The sequence below is a fragment of the Taeniopygia guttata genome, chromosome 5 (assembly GCF_048771995.1).
Source record: "Taeniopygia guttata chromosome 5, bTaeGut7.mat, whole genome shotgun sequence".
Taxonomy (NCBI): domain Eukaryota; kingdom Metazoa; phylum Chordata; class Aves; order Passeriformes; family Estrildidae; genus Taeniopygia; species Taeniopygia guttata.
The window spans coordinates 45,869,944-45,891,367 of record NC_133030.1 but is presented as its reverse complement, the minus strand read 5'-3'; the positions used below and the strand labels follow the sequence as shown (position 1 = coordinate 45,891,367).

General features: G+C 34.2%; 1 long non-coding RNA gene across 1 annotated transcript in view; it reads right to left on the bottom strand.

Annotated features, from left to right (window-relative positions):
- Positions 1–212: 212 nt before the first annotated feature.
- The window catches only part of LOC140684321 (uncharacterized), a 61,665-nt gene continuing 40,453 nt past the window's right edge, over positions 213–21,424 (bottom strand). The window contains exons 2-3 of the long non-coding RNA XR_012056451.1: positions 6,058–6,175; positions 213–1,921 (exon numbers count right to left, since the gene is read on the bottom strand). This is a non-coding gene — a long non-coding RNA (uncharacterized lncRNA). The remainder of the gene's footprint in view (positions 1,922–6,057; positions 6,176–21,424) is intronic.

Below are 21,424 nucleotides of genomic sequence, written 5' to 3'. Positions count from 1 at the left end.
AACTAAGTGGCTGGATATTTTTTATTCACGAAGACCTAAAAGTATACCTTGTAATGAAAACCTGTAAAAAACTCTTTCAAAGTTCAAACTGGCAAGTTCATTCTCAACAGCTCTATTAGGAAAAAAAAAAAAAAAAAAAAAGTGCCAAAAAATTTGGTAAATATTGGTAAATGTTTTTACAGACATTACAAAACTTAGTTTAATTTGTACAAAATTTAGTTATGGGTAGCTACTCTTCACCGGAAGTGAAGCCTATAAAGATGCCTAAGGTATTACAGCACCTCACTTTTTATTGCATATTTGTTTTACTTGCTTTTTGCATTATCAGGCTTTTAATGAGGCTTAAATCAGCATGACAATTCGAAACCTGTATTGACAAAACAAAGATCTTTCAAACAAAAAGGTAGTTCTGCTTAATAAAGATCCTGCACTTTAACTAAGACAAGTGAAAAAATGGCAGAGGCACCTAGTCAATTTATCAGCTTCTGTCTATAAACATACCAAAATTATAATATAGTTAATTGGTAAAACAGATCACAAGGGCTTAGGTTCCTGTACCAGTTAAGGTTATCAATAGACTGCTATTTGTTACAATGTCAATCTGTTTAATTTTTATTCTTAAATTATTGACTGAATGACCCAACTGTTGTAAACAGCATTGAATTTGATACCTTTACTATTGCTTAAAGGAGAGAAGTCAAAATTAAGATGGAAAAATCAAGGTGAATAATGGTGATTCTGTTATAATTAAGTTTTATGCAGGCAATACTGTTCATAATAAGGAACAGCTTGTTTAGAAACTTAGCAGATAGTCAAATATGGCCTGTAAAGTGTGAATTAAAAAGATTTTTATTTTTTCATGTGTGGAAGCTTGATTTGAATTTCTGCTCATTTTATCAGGGAGAAAAGAATGCATGTTTTTATTCCCCACCAAAGAAAATAAATTGTATAATACTGAAAAGAGTAGCCTTAAAGAGAGGACCATCTATGGAAAATAATATGGGAACGAAAGGACTTCCTCTGCTTCCATTGGTAGAGAAATAGTATGCAAACTGGTTCAGGTAATTCTAAAATGCACTTCTCTCTTTATGCTACCAAACCCTTCATAATTCACTACTCAGAAAGCTTCATCAAAAGATAAATCAACATTTTATGAATTATTATATACTTATTAAATATTTAATTTGACTATTTTCAATGCTGTCTTCTTCACAACTTTTCTATTTAGCTATGATGAGAATGGGAAGTAATAAAAAACAAGCAGAAGCATTACGAATATTGTGGAGGCTCTGTCAGAGGGTGCCAATAATGCCAGTAATGAATACAGATCAGCAGGATACTTGCTGCATTCCAAAGGGTTTATACACAAAACTTGCACTGTTATGACTATATCAAAAGATTTTTGTAGTGCAATTTCTTAAGTATGGTTTTGATTACTGGCTTAATGATATGAAATTGTGTTCACTAATAGTTAATTTCTTCTTCTCTAAGAAGTAGAACTGATATAAATAAGTTCATAATTGCATATTTCTCAGTATAAAGGGAAAAAAATAACCAAGCCAACAGCATTTTGCCAGTTAAAAAAAAACTATATTCAGACCAGACTTCAGTTCCAACAGCAACAGTTTTCACACATCAAGAAAACAGCATTTATTAAAATGCAACATTTTATTTCTGCTCCAACCAGAACTCAGGACACAGTAGGCAGTGTACTAGAGTATTTTTTTTCTGTTCAGACTTCTGTTTCTATAACTTGGCGGTGTGTAAAACAAAGCTTTGATAATTCTTCCAACTAGCAATACAGGACACAATTTTTATTCTCTTTAACGCTGTTAGTACAGTAGGTTGGTGGCTCCTGGGAAGAGCAGAGTCCTCAAAAACATTGTAGATCTATGAAGTGGACGCTCCCCTCTTGCTGCTCCTAGGGAAGAAAAACACTCTGCTGAGATGGAGAAACAAAAGAGTGAAGTATTTTCAGAGAACTCCTATGAATATTGTTTCATAAATATATGTTCTGGAGATTGGCTAGTAAAGAGGAAATTTTTTCCTTCAATGTCTATCACTTGTTCGCATAATAGACCTATGCACATATATTCATATCACTTTGACTTGTGATGTTGATATGTACACAAGACACATTTTGCTGTCTTTACAGCAGGGTTTTACTAACCTTCCTACTGCTATTGTTCTGCCTCACATCCTTTAGGTGATTCCTACTAGCAACCAGTGCAAAGAATGAGTCTGTCAGGAAAAAGGAAATGAACTGAATTCAATACATGTTATATGTGTGTTAAATTTGGACATATAGCAAAATGCAAATGACAGCCTTATATTCACAAATATATTTTTGTTTCTGTGATTACTTTAATGTGCTTCTTCTGAAAGAGATACATACATATTATCTGTTGAGAAGGAAAGGTATGAGAGTGGGTTATGAACTATTTCTAGGCATACCTATACTAATAACATTGAGATAATATATATTGATTTAATTCTTCATTGATTCATTTCAAAAACTGGGATATTTTACTAGAAGCATTTTACTTTCACAGTCCTTTTATGCAGGGTAAACTTTAAGATACATGTTCAACTGATTACTTTTGCTGACACTGAGACAATCAGAAAGAGAAAGGCTAAAAACACTAGGATTTTTTCCCCTTCTTAAAGCATCTGTTTTGACACACTTTTCTTTCTTTTTTCTTTCTTTTTTCTTTCTTTTTTTCTTTCCTTTTTTCTTTCTTTTTTTCTTTCTTTTATTCTTTCTTTTTTTCTTTCTTTTTTAAAAGTTTTGGGATTGTTTTGGTTTAGATCCCATGCAGAATGAAAACAAATGCCATACACTGAAAGTTTTCATGCTCTGAATCGTTATTCTCCAGACAATTACAGCTATGGTGTGAGTGTGCCATGTGTAAATAAATCACAAAGGGAATGAGATATTACTTCAAATACCTTCACCTATGACATAGCTAAATAAAAAGTGAAAAAACACATATTGTAAAAATTAAGAAACTGGATGAGGAGGTCCACATTTGACATGAAAAGGAGAAAGATACAAACAAGGCCCAAACTCCAGGTGCAAGGAATCAAACCAATGTTGTCTTGCATTCCAGTCACATCTTTTATTTTGCATAAAACATAAAAGACACGTCTCCCTAACAATTTGCAACAAGTGCCTGCTCATTACTTATTCCTCTGGTATTCAGTGGAGGGTGATAACGATCACAATGACCTAACTTGGTTTTTCATGTGGGATTGTCCACTCTTCCAACAAGGCCTAGACATTGGATTCAGAATATGCAGAAGCATTGGCAGTATTTTGTTCTGCACTAAGGGATCTTTGAAGTAACACAAGACAGTGCTCTGGCTGTTTCTTTCCATGGCTGAAAAACATTCAGTGGGCTATAAATGGGGGCTGGTGTTCAGGGTTTTGTGTCAGTCTCTGAGGCTGGCAGAGGCAACAAGACTCTATGGGCACTGAGGTTTCCATCAACTGCCTCTGCTGTCTGACAGAAAGGCAGGCTTGGTACTACTTGTGCAAAGAACATAGACCAGCTACAGAGAGGAGTGTCACTTGGATTGTCATGGGCTGTCACAGGCACCTCCAGTGTCATTACCCATTTGACCTTGGCTACCACTTAAGAAGTGTGTGGGCCTTTGATAAATCTTCAGTGATGTCATTCAACAACAATTTTAAGGCTGCAGTTTCTGGCCATTAACCATTCAGAAGGCTGCTCTGTAATATTAAGAGAATCAGCTGTTTCATATAGCTGTCCACAATCTATGAAAGAAAAATTTTCATAATAGAAAATTTTAAAATATTTGAAAAGTCAATTCAAAGTACTGTCTCCTTTGATTTTTTTTTTTTCTATTCTGGTATCAAAATTTCTTTAAAAGTTGAAGCAAAGAAGCACTGAGAGTTGGACTTAATAATCATTATGTGTCCCTTCCAACTTGAGATATTCAATGATTCTATGACATGTCTATATGTTAAAGGGTTAACACAAGGTGCTCATTTGCAAAGGGAGGAAAATTTTGTTTTTGTTCTTCCCCTTATTTTGATGAAGTTTACCTGCAGCCTGGCCATAAAACTTGCAGTTATACAAACACTGAAGTATAGAATTTAGCTCAAAGAACTTGGTGCAAATATTAATTAATTTTGGTGAGTCACGTTTCTTCCTAATGATTTTTTTGTAAAAATAAAAAAGACATCAAATGCCTTCTGTGCCCTCACTTTCTTTCTTTTTAATTTTTTTCCCCTTCGAGGCACTAAAAGTACACAATATTACAAAACAGGTATAAATTACTTTAAAATGGCAAAATGCTGGAGTGGTCACATAACCCTGAAACATGTTATCTAGTTTAGCCCTGCATAGACCATTAAAAGATCCATTTTTTCCTGCTGTAACTGTTAAAACAAAAGAAGACTGACAAGTTGAAAGAATACACAAATAAAGAAACAAAGTTTTGGGTAGACAAGAGAAATGAATCCTGTTTATATTTTACCTCACTGCTTTGGCAAGAGTAAAGGAGTTTTAAGAGAGGTGTAATTATAACTTGCATATTCTTCCAGGAATTCTGGGGTATGTTTTTTGAAAGTCTTATATAGATATTTAAAAAATTTGAGGTCTAATCCAAACCAGTGGCCTGGAAACTGGCATTTGAAATGCCAGCAGCAACGGTGCCCAATCAATGCAATTCTTCATTGAAGTCTCTATATTTTTCTGTTGTGAAAGATATTATTTATTTTCTGTATACACTACTTTTTTGGCATACACAATCAAACTGAGAAATTAACTTCAACATAATGGACTCAGTAAACTTGTCTAGATCCTGCTGCACTATAAATGAAAAACATTATTTTAATAACCACATTTTAATATTTATTTATGAAAGCATTCTATGACCCATGATAAACTCAAAGCTCTAGCTGGTGCTAAAGTAACTCAGTAGAAATAAAGGAAGTAAAAATTCCAGAGCCACAATCCAAAGTACTTTACAGAATAATGATATAAGTAATACTTTGTCTGACAGTAGAAATCAATTGCATCATACAATAAATTGCATGACTGAAATGAAAAAGCCTATTGAGGAAATTAAGTTTTTGACCATTGAAACCCTAAAGTCTGTCTGTTTATTAATTTTTTTCAAACAAGGCTTAATAAGTATAAATATTTTAGGGTGCAACCAACACTAATTATTAATTATAACAGGCACATAGTTAAATAAGGAAGAATTTTCAATGCAAAATTGCAGGCACACTTTTTTAGCAGTCTAAAAAATACAGTTCAGAAACCCTTGCAGGCTTGTGATGAGGTTTTACTTTTTCTTTTTTATTTTCCCGAGTACAAGCATAGTGGTAGTATTCCATTAATTAAACCGAAAAATAAAGATTGCCTGCTAGATTCACAGAGACGATCATCTGCCTTTGCCTATGAGTGACTCATTTCCAGGTATATTTTTTTCTTTCTGGTAACACAGAACATATGGAAAAAATAAAGGTTCAGAAGTTCAATCCTTTCCCTTAAACACCATATTTCTGTACTCACATTGGCAGAGGTATATTTTAGAGGACAGGGACATTACAGCAGTTCCACAAAACATCTGCAAAAATTTTTGCAATAGAAGTTTCAAATAGAAGTTTCAAAATATACAAATTAGACATTATGAAGATTTCTGAAACTTAATCATAATTTAGAACTTCAATCTGGTGAAGTCAAAGGACCTCCATAAATGTTGAAATGATGAAGGGAAACAGGAAATTTTATTAGAGATTGTAGTTTAGCTGATGGCAGTCAATGGGCTCAGTTGCAGTATCATCTGCTTTAACTTTTAAGATCTATCATAACAGATCAATAGGTGAGGTTTCTTTAGTATCTTTTAAAGTAAAGTTCAAGAGCAAAAACTGTTAGGTGGTTTCTGTAACATGAAAGCAAGAAAAGGTATTGTATCATACATGAACCACACCTTGGATTTATAATTGAATTGCACATTTGTTACCAAAACCAAAACTTTTTAAAAATAAAGCACTCTATCAGAAATATATTGTATATTGCTTACCCTATGCAGTATGAGGAACTGCATGGTCTGAAGATAAAGAATAAAGGATTTAAAATTTCTACCTCTCAATGAATTTCAGGGCTTCATAACACCTTTGTCCAGTTGTGAATAAAACATTCTGGAAAAAAGAGAGTAAAAACAGAAGATAAAAGTCAATCCAAAATCATGCATAAAACGTCAAATATTCTTAATTTATGCATGTTTTAAGTATCATAGTCAATTATATATAACTCAAAGTAACCTCATGTTTTTCCATGCTTCTTTAAAATTAAATTACTTTATATTATCAAAATAATTTTGGTAATAAAAAATACTTATTAGTTGAGAATTTTAGAAGAAATAATTACGTACTTCTGAGCATTATCTTTTTCAATATCCAATAACCGAAGGCTATATAAATTGTTTGCATTGGCTTTCCTTGAATTAGAATCTTAACTGCAGGAAATGTAAAATTTCAACCAAAACTAAGGAAGTTATTTCAGTAGAGTCTGTCATCATTATTAAACTTTTTCTCCTTTCAAGTCACTATGCAGGTTCTAGGAACTAATGAAGGTACTAGACAGTGCACAGTCTATCATCAGTAGACAGATTTTATTTAATAGCTTCTTTCCAGTTGGCTACATGGGGGACAGATGGCAGGTAATATGAAATTTCTGTGCAGTATTATAAGAGCTAGTCCCTTAACATGGGATTTCAAAAATCTCTTGTATTTGGAAAACATAAGAATTATATATTATCCAAAAGAACTGCTGCCATTGTATGGAAATTAAGATTATATTTTGTTTTTCTCCAGGTCACTGCTTTATTCTTCACTCATTCAAATAGCATTTGTGTGGCAAAAAGCCACAAATATAATGTCTTAGGTGTGACCTTGAAGAAGTAACTCTGTTAAATCAATTTGGTATTTATTCAGCCCTGACATTCTTGTAGCATCATTTATTATGCAAGCCTTTCTGAATTCTCAGCCAACTTTATCCATTTCATTCTAATGCTTTTCTCCTGTCCTTATTTCCATACATCTTCATTACCAGCACTCCAGCTCAAGCTGCTGCTGAAGGGTTAAGATATTTATTAAATGTAAACTCAAACAAATGTTAACACGGAGCAGCTACTGAAAGTACAGAGATAAAAGGCCATTTGCTGGCTTAATTAAAATTAATCAGAAATAATGGACTGCCCTGAGGAGGAATAATATAAACACATAACACTAATCTCAGAAGCTCAGCTTAAAATATAATATGAGACTCCTAGTCTCATTGATATAATATAATATTTAGGAACAGAGGAAGGTTTAGAAGAGATCAGAATAAGTTCTCTTACATGATAAAATTCATAACTTTTTGATTCAAAGTCCTATTGTAATGTTTTAAGACAATTCCTTATTAAGAGTTTCCTTCTGACATTGATAACAGCTAGCTTTTGTAATGTGATCTTAATAGGCTATTAATACCAGGACAAGATTAAGGGATTTGTTCTGTCCTTCAGCAATGCATGTAGCTGCTTCTAAGATGAATGGAAAGTATCTATTAGTATTGATCACTGTAGGACATGTTCTATGAGGCTCATGCCCATCTTTCCATACACTATTTGGGAAAAACTACCTGCCTAAGAAAGACTGACTATATTTAGCTGGAAAAATCCTTTGTCAACTCTTTCTCATAAATATCTGGCTTTCATTTTGTGACTGTTCTGGAATCTAATGTGCCTTTCCCACTCTCTTTTCTACCTCAGTTTTCAAATAGCTATATTAAAAGAAATGAGGAAGAAAGCCCAAAGCAAACAATGTGTTAGCTAGATTTCAGCCCTAGTCTATTTTGCCTTTGTTGAAGTATTGAGTCTCATGTACTGAGTACAACATAGATGCTTTGATAGATTGTTAGCAAGCAAAGTTGCACTTCTTGCAAAACACACTAATTTCTTAGGATTTTTGCTTCAGAAAAAATGTAATTCATAAACAAATTTTAAGTAACTAGATTGCATTTGCCTCATTATATGGCTGTGCAAACACCTCATTTCAGAATTAAAATAGTCCTAGTTCATTTTATCTTACTTTGCCTTGGAAGTAGATTATGTTAAATCAGATTTAGGTCACTTTAATGTATAGGGAGGGTATTCACATAATTGTTTATGTGGTTTAATGAATGCAATTTAAATTCACATTTTTAGACCATTCAATTAATTTCCCGCTGTGTCCTTATGTAGACAGACCCTTCTCCTTCTTGCAAGGCTGCTCTTTTAAACCTGTGTCTGTTCTATGCCTTTAGGACTGGGCAGAGTTCACTGTTTCTAACAGGCTATTTTGCAAACCATCTCTTCCTGTTTTCTCTTTTGTATCACGCAACAGATAACCAATATAAGAACAAGATCTCTCTTCCTTATGGATTATTTGTTCCTTTAGGAAGCTTTATTCTCTCTAGGGCATTTATAAAGAACTGTTCCAACTCTTTGGGTACTGCAGTCTGTCAGACGGTGTGTTCTTTTAATTTAAGATTTTGAACTTATTTAAGATTGTCCAAAAGAAAGTTAATTGCTGATATTATACCTTTGGGCTTGATGCCGCATTTGCTGATGGCAATCATGCTAATTTGGGTATACTGTGCTTTCATCAGCAGCACAGCTCAGCTCATGAATGCACTGGCCAAAACACTGGCCAAAACTGGCCTCTATAACAGAGAACGTAGGCAGGCAGCTCCCGTATCATCACGTTCACCCATGATATTGTAGGCATTAAAGTCAGATGAGTTGTTTGTTAGCACTGTATCTAGTAGCAGACGGTAACTCTGATTGACAGAGACCTTCTAATATCCTGTCTACAGATATTGATGAACAGATAATGTGCTTTTATGTTTTTCTTTGAATACTGTGCATCTCTTTAACCCAGGATCATTCACAGAGAATCATCCTTGATTAACCTACATTTCGCTGCACTAAGCCAGAATCATAAACTTCCCCCGAGATCACAATTGCAGTAGACATTCTAAGTATCTCTTCTATGTTTAATTAGTTATTCTTTTTCTATTAATTCAAAAATTATATTTTTGATTGGATACTTCAAAAAAATTTTGTCTACCTTTTCTCTGCTTATACACAGCATCTGGCTCTGGGATCACAGATTTTTTTAGATTTTGAGAGGCATAAACCTCTTCATAAAAGAAACTAAATCTAATTTTTTCTTGCATTTAGTGAGTCTGTGACTGCTTGGTGCTCAGTCCAGACAAAAGCACAAAAGAAATTGGAAACTTCTTTATATTGCTAACTGCAAAGTTATTGGTTACAGTCTAACCCTAAGTATTTTCTAAATTCAAGTCAGGCATGGATCTCCAAACATTTTTATTGAGGTGCAAGATGTAATACTCAAAGTCAGCCTAACAATGAAGAAAGGAAAAGAATTATTTAAGTCTCTTTTTCCTATATATATTTTTGGTTACAGTTAAGGGAGTATTAATGTCTGGAAAATCAATACAGTGATTTATGCAGAGAGGAGTTATGAAAATAATTCACATTAAACATATTTCAAAAGCAACTGTCTAATTAAAAACCAGTGGTAAGTTTACATTACTATCTCATGTTGAGAATAGACACCTGCAATGTATTTTCATTTTTATTATAAGGAAACTACAAAAGCTTGGTGGTCTAAAATTCTAAGTAAATGTGCTGCAAGCATTATTTAAAAATTTTAAATACATAAAATTAATATTTCTATTAATAAATATTTTGTCTATTTTTTATCTTAATTATGTTAATCATACTAATTCATAATCATTATTTGCTGAATAATAATTCTGATACTTTTTCTTGGGAAAAAGGCAAAGCAAATAAAGTAAATAGATAATATATAAAAGTCACAAACATACTTTGCTCTTCAGTGGTATATTAATAAAGAAGCTTAACCTAAGTTCCACAAGAAACACAATGTCAAAAACTTCATAGTGCAATTTGGGAGAATGTAAAGTTTTATAAAGGATACAAGATCAAGCTAACACAAGAAAGCCAAATATTTGGTAAGCTGTCACAAAAGCACTAAGACTAATATGGAAACATTAATGCACCCAAAAGATAAGCAAGATGCATTATGAAACTAACTAACTAAAAAAAAAAATCCCAATTACATGTCAAAAGTGATGATACCTAAGACAGATACTGAACAAAAATCTGGATCTTTCAGTTACAGAAGTTGAACTCCTTTTCAACAGTGTAGAAAGAAATGTATGTCCAGTAATGAATATTCTAGGATACCATTAGAGTCTAATATTTCTTGCATTGCCTAAAAGTAATGTTATGAAATTATGAGCATTTTCTCTTACTCAGTATTAGTTTTGAACTGTTCTGCTGTCCACTAATAAGAAAACCTTTCTTGCTTCTCTTAAACTCAGCACACTTATTATGCTTGTCTACATCTTCTTAATATTCTTGTTCTTAAAAAGGTATTGCTAAATTCTGCACAAACCTTAAAATATTTATAAAGCAAACCTTTTAATTTTACTGTTCATGGTGTGTTCCAAACACCATATTTTGAGAAAAATTTTGGGGTTTTTTTGGTTTTTTTTAGAGATCAGTAAAACTTCCTAATTTGTTGTATATACTAGGTATGATACCTCATTGTTTCAGTAGGAAAAATAGTTTTCCCTAAAAGGATAGTACCTTTGCATTGGAACTTTCATAATAAGAATAATTCAATGCCTCGGAACTGTAAGATGTACGTTCTTGTGTGTGTGGCTGGCATTTTTACTAAAATGGCAACTTCTTGCTTGGTCAGGTTTTTTTGGAATATGCAAGACAGAAGAGCTGTATGAAATAGTATGATGTAGAGGATAATAAAGTGGTATAGAATTTCAGCACCTTTGAGAGCCACAAACCTACAGCAATCTTGCACCTGGAGAAGTTGTCTCAGGAGATCCATTTAATGAAAATGCACTGTAATTGCAAGAACAGGAATTGCTCAGCAAAGCTTTATTGTGTCTTTTGGGCTGTCTTTGATTTTAGCTGGAAGACTGCACATGGGAATCTCTATGCATCTTTCAGAAACCAAGCAGCAAAGTGGAACAGAAGAATGATCTCCAGTAACATAATCTGCAAGTTGATAGAATACATCCAAACTGATGGGGTTTATATTTGAAACATTGCTGTGAAGAGCAAGGGCATCTGTTCATACACAAAATAGGTAAGTATTACACAACCAGAAAACATGACTAGTGCTGTGTTTCACTCCTTCTATTACAGTCCCATTCCTCCTGCTGCCATTAATCTGTTTCTAATTTTTCACCTTTGTTTTACTTTCTTGTTCCTTATCCAACTATGTCATTTTTTTTATTATTAATATTTCTTTCTTAAAATTATTGCTTTTTTAGCATCTAAGTTGTTTTAGAAAGTTCCACAGAATAAGAAGCAAGTGGAGAAAAGCAAGACTGGAATGGACAGCAGAGCTGCCCAAGACTTTACATGGCATCTTCTTCTTTGCCATATGTTCCATATGCTAAGTTTAGCTGAAGTAAACACAATAATACTGAAGCTAACTGACTTTAGGAAAAAGTAAGTTTGTGGAAAATGTAGTATGGTACAACAGAAATTTCAGGGAAGATCAGCATAAACATGTATTCTAAAATAATAGGCTATTCAAGTAGTGGAGTGGCAAAAGATATTGTCCCAGAAAATGGACATTATCTCCAGCTGAATGTCCATAAAAGTTTGATGGAGATTAATATCTGACTTGAAGCATCCAGGTTATTCTGGGTAGAAAAAAGTACTCCACAAAGCTGTAATTGAATTAGTAATATCTATACTGGATGTACAGACTGTAACTTGAAGAGGAGATAAGAGCACTTTCAAAATTTCTTTATTGTACTGTTAATATTTTTAGCTAATGAATCTGTGAATGAATATGTCTACTCTTTAAAAATCAGCTGAAATTTATGGAAAAGCTCAAGAATTTTTGGAAATCTCAAGAAATATGCCTTTGCTATAAATTAGAAAAATGAAGTAACATCTTCATCTAAATGTTAGCTTCCTGCTCACCTGACTGGTGAACAAAGTATTGTTATGGAATTTGAGGTGTATTTTAAGAAAAGCAGAATCAAATTTGTACTAGTGGTTTCTAACAACTTTTCAGTGAAGACATAGCTAGGAAAATGGTATCTTCAGCATTAGGAAAAAGTAAAGGACAAAAGTAATAAGGTAATTGCAGATTAAATTGGATTACATTTGAATCACAATACTGAGCTTTTAGGGTTTTTTTTGGGTTTTATGTTTTTAGGTTTTTTTTGTTTCATTTGTTTTTTCATGGTTTTGTTTTGTTTTGGTTTTGGTTGGTTTTTTGGTTTGTTTGTTTGGGATTTTTAGCTGTTTAATGTAAATATTAGCTTACAGGCATCTTTCTGCTATGAAGCACACAAACCTATCTCCCCAAAAATTCAATTGCTTGAAGAAGGGCAAAAATATAAATTCTATACAGGTGTTTCCATAGCTCATGGAGACATGGTCATCTAGTAGTCTATCCAAGCTCTTAGTCAAAATATGGAAAGTCCCATGTTTCTGTCCAGAATACAAAGCAGACAGCCAGGTTCAGATTCACTGCTATGTCAAGAATGAGCAGGTACCAGTAAAAACTATTACAGTTATTTGAATAAAGCATAGATGAGATTATCTTCTAATGAATTCTTTGGTTTTAATTACAAAATTATGTTTTATAGAATCTGTGCTCACCCCTTTTCACTCTCTTTTAAAAGCCTTAAACAGTACTTTCATATATGCATAAATTTGGTTTTCTCTGTTGCCACTACCCACTATATCCACTAATTGGGTAAATGGCATTAGGCAATTTTAAATAAGGGGAATAATCACATTTTTCTTCTCCAATTTATTTTGTCAATTTTATGAAGCAGATAACAAAATCTTCTGCTTAAGATGATTTTTTTTAACTTCTTACTAAATTATTTGTGACCTTCGGAACTCTTCAGTAATGACTACAGGAAGTCAATAGTTCATGTAATGAAATTAATTCCAAATTCACATAAACCTCATAAATAAAGTGTGAGTTGAAACACAAATTAATGTGTGATACATTCAAATTATGAATGCTTATTAGACTATAATATTTTTAATTAACACACACCGGCTGCTAAAATTAATTTTTAAAAATCCTGTGATTTTTTAAGGGTGTGTATTATCATTTTTTGCTAAAGATAGACCTGGTGTAATGAATGCAAAATAAAATGAAAAAAAGTTAGGTTTTATTTCAGCTATATAATGAAAAAAGGTCAAATTTAAAGTTAATTACTCTCACAAAAATTTAAGTTCATATGTATCATAACATATCGTATTATATTATTTCTTGACATGAGTGGTAAAGGTTAGAACAGGAAACGTTCACAAAAAACTCAGAAATGAAAATTCTTTCCAAAATCAACCCAAAACTTTTTCACATTTTCCCCTGAATTTTCTTCCTTTTCCTTCTTCCCCTATTCTCTCTCCACTTTGTGTTTTTTGTGAAAACCTTCTGTTTCAGCTCAGAACGGCACTGCCACACTGTTCTTACAAATAATTTGTCTAAGTGTTCACACTGGGACTTTTGCAATGGGCTGGAAGACTGAATTTGATGAAGCAGGTGGAGGAGGAGAAGGGAAGGGAGGTGCAGCCCTCCTGCTGCCCATGCAGCCCACAAAGAGATGTGCATTCATTCCACGCTTGTCACTGCATGGACTCTGCTCTGTGAGGATGCGGCTACACCTTGCCTTGGGTCTATAGCAAAATTCCCACTGATGTTACTTGCAGTGTGATATAAGCTAGTGTGAGAGGACAAGATGTGTCATTATGTCTCTGAAGACTGATAATGTGAGATTCTGAGTTTTGTCTTTGAAGTACACGGGTGAAGTTAGTGCCAAGAATGTCCAGCCCACCTTGCAGCTTTTTTCATCCCACCTTACAGCTTTTTTCATCTTTGTGTTTCCTTTCACACACATGATGAGAATGAGAACTTTACAATGGACAAGAAGAGGGGAGTGTGTGACACCTTAATGCCACAAATCAATAGACTCCTTGAGAACTTGCCAAACTTTAAAAACATAAAAAGCCTCAGTACTACTGATTCAGCATATGTCTGATTTACTGTGATAACACTCATTTTCACCCTCTTGCGCAGAGGTTCAAAGTCAAACAGTGATCCTAGTGATCCTTCAATTGAAAGAGTCAATGCCTTGAAAAGTCTGTCAGAGATTTATAAAATTTGCTTGCCTCAAAATCAGCAGTATATCTGGATACTAGCAGGAGGCAAGCCTCACTTTTGTGAAGTAATATCTTACCTCAGTCTCTACTGACTACAAGGTGGATGAAGAATGAAAGTAACAAAATCTGCTACTGAAAACATTGGTGAAACAGGCCTTTATCTGATTTTTTTTCATGTATTTCAGTTAAGGCAAAGAAAGTTTTGACACAGAAAAATGATATTTTCTTAGGAAGCATGAGAAGAAGTTTATGCTCTATCTGAGGTAGTATAGCAAGGTATTTCAACAGATTGAAAAATCTGCTTTAAAAATGTGTTGAGTTTTCTAGATGCTTGTCACTTTGTTCCAGAGTCACATCTTGCTCATCCAAATTGGCTGCATGAGAAGTACTTACACTTCTACCCCTTACACAAAGATATATCTTAGTTTCCTTCTTTCATAGATTTAGTATGTATAATGTGTGTGGTTTAGAGATGGAACATCTGTGTATAACACTGCTCTCAGGGTGTTAAGTACCAAGAGACAATAATGTTTTCAGCAGACAGAGGAATATATGGAAAGTAATACAGTTGAAGATGAAGATTCAGATTACTTTTTTAATGTTTTGACAGTGAAAGAGGGAAAGAAAAGTATTCAAAAGCCAGCATCTGAAAACTGTTATGAGATTATTTGTAGTTAAGTGAAATGCAATTAAAAGATCAGTATGACATCTGTTGACAAGTGAAAAGAATTTAGTTGTAAAAGAATTTAAAAATAGATATGAAAATCACTGCTGAGTAAAAAGTCTTGTCAGGTAACTAAAAAAAGAAACTGTTTATGCAATACTAACCTAGAGGAAAAATGTTCACAAATGTGTGAAAAGCAATTCATTGTCTGACACTGAGAATACAGATGTTTGCAGGGAGATTACTATCAAAGACGTGGGCATTACACTATAAACAAAATGTGCAAAGGAAGGTTTCTCTAGGATTTATTAGGTGTTAACCAAAGTAGACTGATGGGCTGTGAGGAGAGGCAAGTGTATCTGCAGCAGATGTTTAAAGTACAGTAGGATTGTTCACTGCTCCACTGAAGAATCACTTGTGTTGGTTTCTCTGTCAGGGAAAGATTTCACAAAGTACCCACCTCAAATGCGTGGAGTTTGGAGTACATTCACTAGAAGCAGACAGAGCAAACACTGCTTTGGACTCTGGGCCCCAGGATCAGTCCTTAGACAGTGAAAACAACTTGGTGATGAACTAATTTGCTGGCATAAACTGGCACCAGAGGCCATTTTTATTCATAGTCCCGGAAGGAATATGACCCAGGAAAGAACATAATTCTCAACTCTCAACCTCCTACAGCTGTTACGAAGCTGACACTGCTGATTTACAGCTCTCTCAGGCTCAGTCCTGAAGTCACAAAGCAACAATATATTTCCAGCAGGTGTTTTACTGATGCCTTAGTCCTACTGGAGAGTAGAGATTTCTGATACTTCATTAATGCCCTTACAGCAAAGCAAGAAAGACTGCATCTCTTAAAACCATTAAAAACTATACACTCCTTGACACTGACCAACATTCAAGCTTGATATAATTCCTTACTCAGGTTTGATATAATTCCTTGTAATACCAAGCAATGAATTGGTGCATGCTGGAGATCTGGGACAACCTCAAAGGGCCTGAGAGCTCTTGGTGCAAATGACAGAAAATAATCAATAAAATCTCAAGCTACAAACAAAAATACAGAAAAATGCATCAAAGCAACTCAGGTTTCAGTAAAGACAGACTGTGTAGAAAGAATCAGTATGGCTAAATTTACACCTACAAGCATGTTTAGACAGGATTGATGTGCTGACCTAATGTCCAGCTGCTGTCAGAAGGGTCTCTCAACTGCAGAGCCCACCCCAGCTCCTGGTCATCAATTCCCACGAGCTCAAGCACTCCTCTGGCTTCTCACTAAGCAGACACTACTCCACAATTTGGCAGAATATCATAAAAACATGAAAAGTCAATATTTTCTCAGAGGTGAGATGGCCTGGCAGAGGTCAGATACATGCCAAAATGACTGCTTGTCTAAGGTTTAGAAAGGACAGTGGGCAAAGCAGAGTGAAAACAGATGAGACTGCCTATTTCAGTAGGAATCAATAATTCTATCAGCCTAGCCATACCAGCTTCATAGGTTTTTATATCCAAGCCCCATTGCTCTACTGAATTTCCAGAAATATATGCTAACCACAAAGTTCCCCTGTTTTGAAACCTGAGATCTAATTATTTATGGATTTCCTTTTCGTTTGGTTTACAGAATTTCCATTGACTTACAAAGGTTATTTGATACAGAATGATACCTTTCTTCTTTGTGTCACTAAATACATTTGCATTAATTCTCCAATCAGATCATTCAGAAATTAATGGTATCATGCACAAAATTGCCGATTACCCAGTATTTTCAAATCTGTTACTATGTTCTTTATACTCTAGTTTCTCACACCACTACAGAAAAAAAAGAAAAGACAAAAAAGAAAAAAGAAATAAAGGAAAGAAAGAAAAAAAAAGGAAAAAGAAAAATAGAAAAAACCCAACCAAAACAGATTTTCAAATATTTTTATATTTATGCTTTTCTTCTCCCTGCAATAATTTAAATGAATAATTAGACACAAATAGAGATAGGTGGGTTTACAGGTCATCCAGGTTTCCACAGATCAGCACCAATCTGTGATAGAGCTAACCTTTGTATACTTTACCCGGTGTTGTCAGGTTGGATGTTTTTCAATCAGTTTGGCTCCTCTGAGCCCTATGTGCCTATGTTAGGTAGAATTCATGGATTTCCAAGAGCAATAATGCTTGGAAATAACTTCCATAAGTACTTCCTCAAAGTATTGGTCATTGTTGTAAATGAAAGTGTCTTGGTGGAATTTACTCATTTGGAAAGTTCTGTCATTGCTAGTTGGGTCAAAAATTTTGCAGGTTCTTTTACTTAAGACTTCAATATGAAAAAAAAAAAAAGATGCATTACTTTTTAAACAGATGTCAGAGAATTGTTCACTAAGTATAACCTTGACATTGTTTATTTATAAAGTCTTTAATTAAAGTTGGTATTCAGAACTTCCTGCCAGCAGCTGTTGAGCAGTGATTTCACCAGTGGTACTGACAGTCTGAGGGCCTGAATCTGAGAGATAGGAAATCAGTCTGCTGCTGTATGCAGACTTGTAGTAGAGGGTTTGTTAAAAATATATCACACATCCTAACTAATTTTTTAAGAAGACTTCAGTATTCCAAATTAAAAAGAAAGTTACTTACAGGCTTGCAGGATAAGAACTTAAATCCTGATGCAATCCCAGATGAATTTAGCAAAATTCTTTCTACAGCATTAAAGTTGCTTTAGATATGCATAAAAATCAGCTGAAGGATATGACAGTAAAAAGATCATGCTACAAATATTTCAGCATATAGGTTTTTCACTTAAGAATTTGCCTTTTTGTTTTTTCCATTTTCAGTAAATATTTGTGCAGTGAAGTTCAACTGGCATGAATTATAAAATATTAAAAAGAAATAACTTTCAGATTACATCCAAGCTGAAGATACTAAGATGAATTATCCTTTAGTATTTATTATAGAGCAACAATATATTATAGCATACATAGAAAAAAGGTATATCTGATATTAAAATTGTAATTTTGTGCTTTTAAACACAAATATTTATCAATCTGCCATTATCCTCTTCCCGTCTCTTCCTGTGATTTCCTCATCTTTCAAAATGCCACAGACTTTTTCACAAAAAATTTAAAATCTGTTACTTTTTATATGAATCTGACACCATATCCTTGTGGTCATTGTAAGACAGTCAGCAAATCAGCACTTTACATATACATACATATCCTTTGCCAAGTAAAGAGGGGACTAAACAGTCTGTTAATTTGTGAGATGAGGTTAGCACTTTAGAAATCAACCTCCTTCCTTGACCAAATGCAAATAAATAAGTTATAGTCATTTTAGTGCAGATGAAAGAACAGTACTTTTGACTGTTCCCTTCTGTCCCTCATGCAGGCTGCATAAACCACAGTACCTGTATATTTATTCTGCCTGAGGAATGTAAGCCAAGCAGCAAATTGAAGGACACATCTCTGCCTACATTCCACACATACACATGCCAGGATATGACTTGCTTTCAGTGTAGTTCTGTGAAGCCACACATTTCAGAACAGTCACCTGAGTTTTACAAAGATACAATTCATTCCTGCCCTTGGGGGGCATATGAAGGCAGTAATCTTCCTGAAAAGGCTGCAGCAACATCTCATCTATTTGCAGTTCTTGACATCCTTTTAAGGTCAGGAGAAGGAGATGGGTTTGTCAGCTCCAATGTGGCTCCCACACTGTAGGATCTTGTTTGTGCTAAAATATTCCTGCTGCCTGTCTAAATGCTGCATTTTAGATGTGGTCAAGTGCACAGTTGGAAAACAGTGGTGACTCCTATCAAATGATTTCTAGAGAGCAAAGAAACAGGATCACTTTGAGACAGAAAATTTTTGAGAAACAGAAACTGAGGCAAGAAAGCAACAATAATTTTCTTAAATATATTTTTTTTCCCATAAGGAGCTTCACATACTCTTCTTCAACTCACATCCACCCCTTATTCCTGCAATATTTTTCTTCTTCATTTGCAAACAAAAGTAGATCAGTCCCTCAATATTTGGATTGCAAATGAATATTCAGTAGTGGGTGAAACCTGAAAATATGCAATTTGCAGATTAGGTCTAAGACTTTCAAAACATATCAACACCCAGTGAACTCATCCCTAAAACTATGCTTCATAGTACACCTTTGCATCCTTAACAAGTTATCTGTCTGTAAAAATTGCCTGATCCCAATACATACACGAGCTTTAGTCTTCTGGTGCTTGTGAAAGCCTACAGAGACCCATTCATCAGAGGCTGCTCCCTGACCCAGAGCTGACTACAGCTTTAGCTCCCATTACTTTTTCATGAAAATTCTCATTTAACACTATGTGGATAGAATGAAATGTTTCCATCAAAAGTCTTTGAAAACATATGTTTAACAGGACCTGCTGTTCCTGTCTTATTGCATTGTTTCAGTCAGGAAAAGAGCAAAGATCTTGAAGAATGTTTCCTGTGTATTTTTGAAGCTGTTTGGAAGGTGTTGTTTTATTTTGTTGCCACCATTGATTGCAGGGTCTCTGTCTCTCCATCTGCAATTATGCCCTGTTCATGTTCTGAGATAAGTGTTTCAAAGAATGAAGCCTTGTAATGGGAAAGGAAGATCCAGAGAACAGGAAGATCTCTAATTGCTGTAATGCTCATGGAGAAAAAGAAGTTTAGCCTTCTCTTTCTGATCAAAGGAAAATGCTCTACTTAATGAATACATTAAGGAAATGCCTAGTTTTTGTAGGACTGATTATGGTTTTACCTCTGTGTTAGAGCAAGAGAGTGAGATTTCATGAGGTTTACAGTGGGGAACTAATATTATATCTAACTGGCAAACTGCATTTCTAAGGTAAGTTTTACAATATGTGCAGGCCAAAGATGGACTAAAAGTTTTGGGGACTTTCCCCTCAGTATTTAAAATAGTTTCCAGCCAAAATCAGACAGCAGAGTAGAGATTGGGTGGTGAGAGCTATGCATTAGTGAGGAATTGGTTTAGTGAGATAGACTTACATAACTGAACCATGAGGTGTCTTGAAATGGTGGATGAAAAGGTCAATGTGCCTAGGAGAAGGGGGACAAAGGTACTAGGGGAAAATGGTGGAAACCTTTTCTGAATTATTCCAAATCTGCCAGTCTTTGGGATCTTGCCCAAAGGGTATTCTAGGAACACCACCAGCTGCCAGTTTAACAGCCTCTGCTCACATCTGTCTTCTGCTACTGGATAAACCATACAGCCCTCAGTAGACCTAGGTAAATGACAGCCAGGTCTTTCATTCTGATCTGGATCTGGGGAACACTCTCAGAGAGTTCAAAAGCAACCTTCAAACTTACTAAAGAATAATACAAAGAATTAAGAATATTTAAGAGCTACACCAGCCTCCAAGTTGAATTTGACAAATAACAGATTAAATTGTTAATTATATTAGAAGTGGGGAAACTTATACAGGAGGCAATACTGCAGCAAAGACTCTCTTTCAGAATTAAAACAATTAGAAAATCATTCTAGTTTTATATGAATGTATATATGTATATGTAGATATATATATAGAATATTGAAGTACTACTGATGTAGGCCAATACAAATAAAGTACAAAAATAGTAATCTGATACATCGATTTTTTTTCACTTTGACATACACATACATAGATATTTATAAATGTATGTAGATATTTATAAATTTAAAATATAAATAAAAATATTATACTTTCCTCAAAGGGCATTTTTTACTTCTCAAGGAAACCTTTTCTAAGGAGCTAGAAAACTGATACTTATGAAACAATGGAGAAAGAATAAACACATGCAGGATGATGATGGGGTGGAGCAATATCTTGGAGATATATTTAACTAATCTTTCCTTTTTTTGATGCTTTGCTTTATTATGGCTTTGGAGATTTTTTTGCAAAGATATCTACTAGACAAACACAATTCCTGTTATCTCCATTGACATCAAAAAATAACTAAAAATAGGATTTCTGAATAGAGAAAATGATGTCATATTTGGAAGCAATGCTGTTGTTGACTTTTGCTGGGAGAGGCAGTATTCAGGGAGATTGGTACATAGTGATTTGGAACTAGATCAAGTCGGCAAACTTTCCATTAGAACCGTTGAACACTCTTGTTCTGCTTTATCTTTAATCTCAGAAGGCAAGTAGCTCCTCCAAAACCACTTAAAGGGCTTACTCTGTGTTCAGATCCTCTCTATGAGGTAACTGGCCTTTCCAGATCTGCATTGTATTTTACTGCTCTCACATAATTCTAACTATTCCATTACTATGCTCAAAGGTGAAACATAACAACTTTGATGAGTAATTTCTACAGTTTAAATTTCAGCATTTCAGTGCTGTTTCAGCAACATGATTTTTAAAAAAACAGAAGTAAATATTCCACAAGGAATCCTCAGACATTACAATTTTTTTCATTTATTTTTACCAGAACATGCACAATAAGAAACCCTAAATTAAAAAGTAAAATAAGATCCAATGATAGTTAATCAAAGTGTCATTAAAATTGA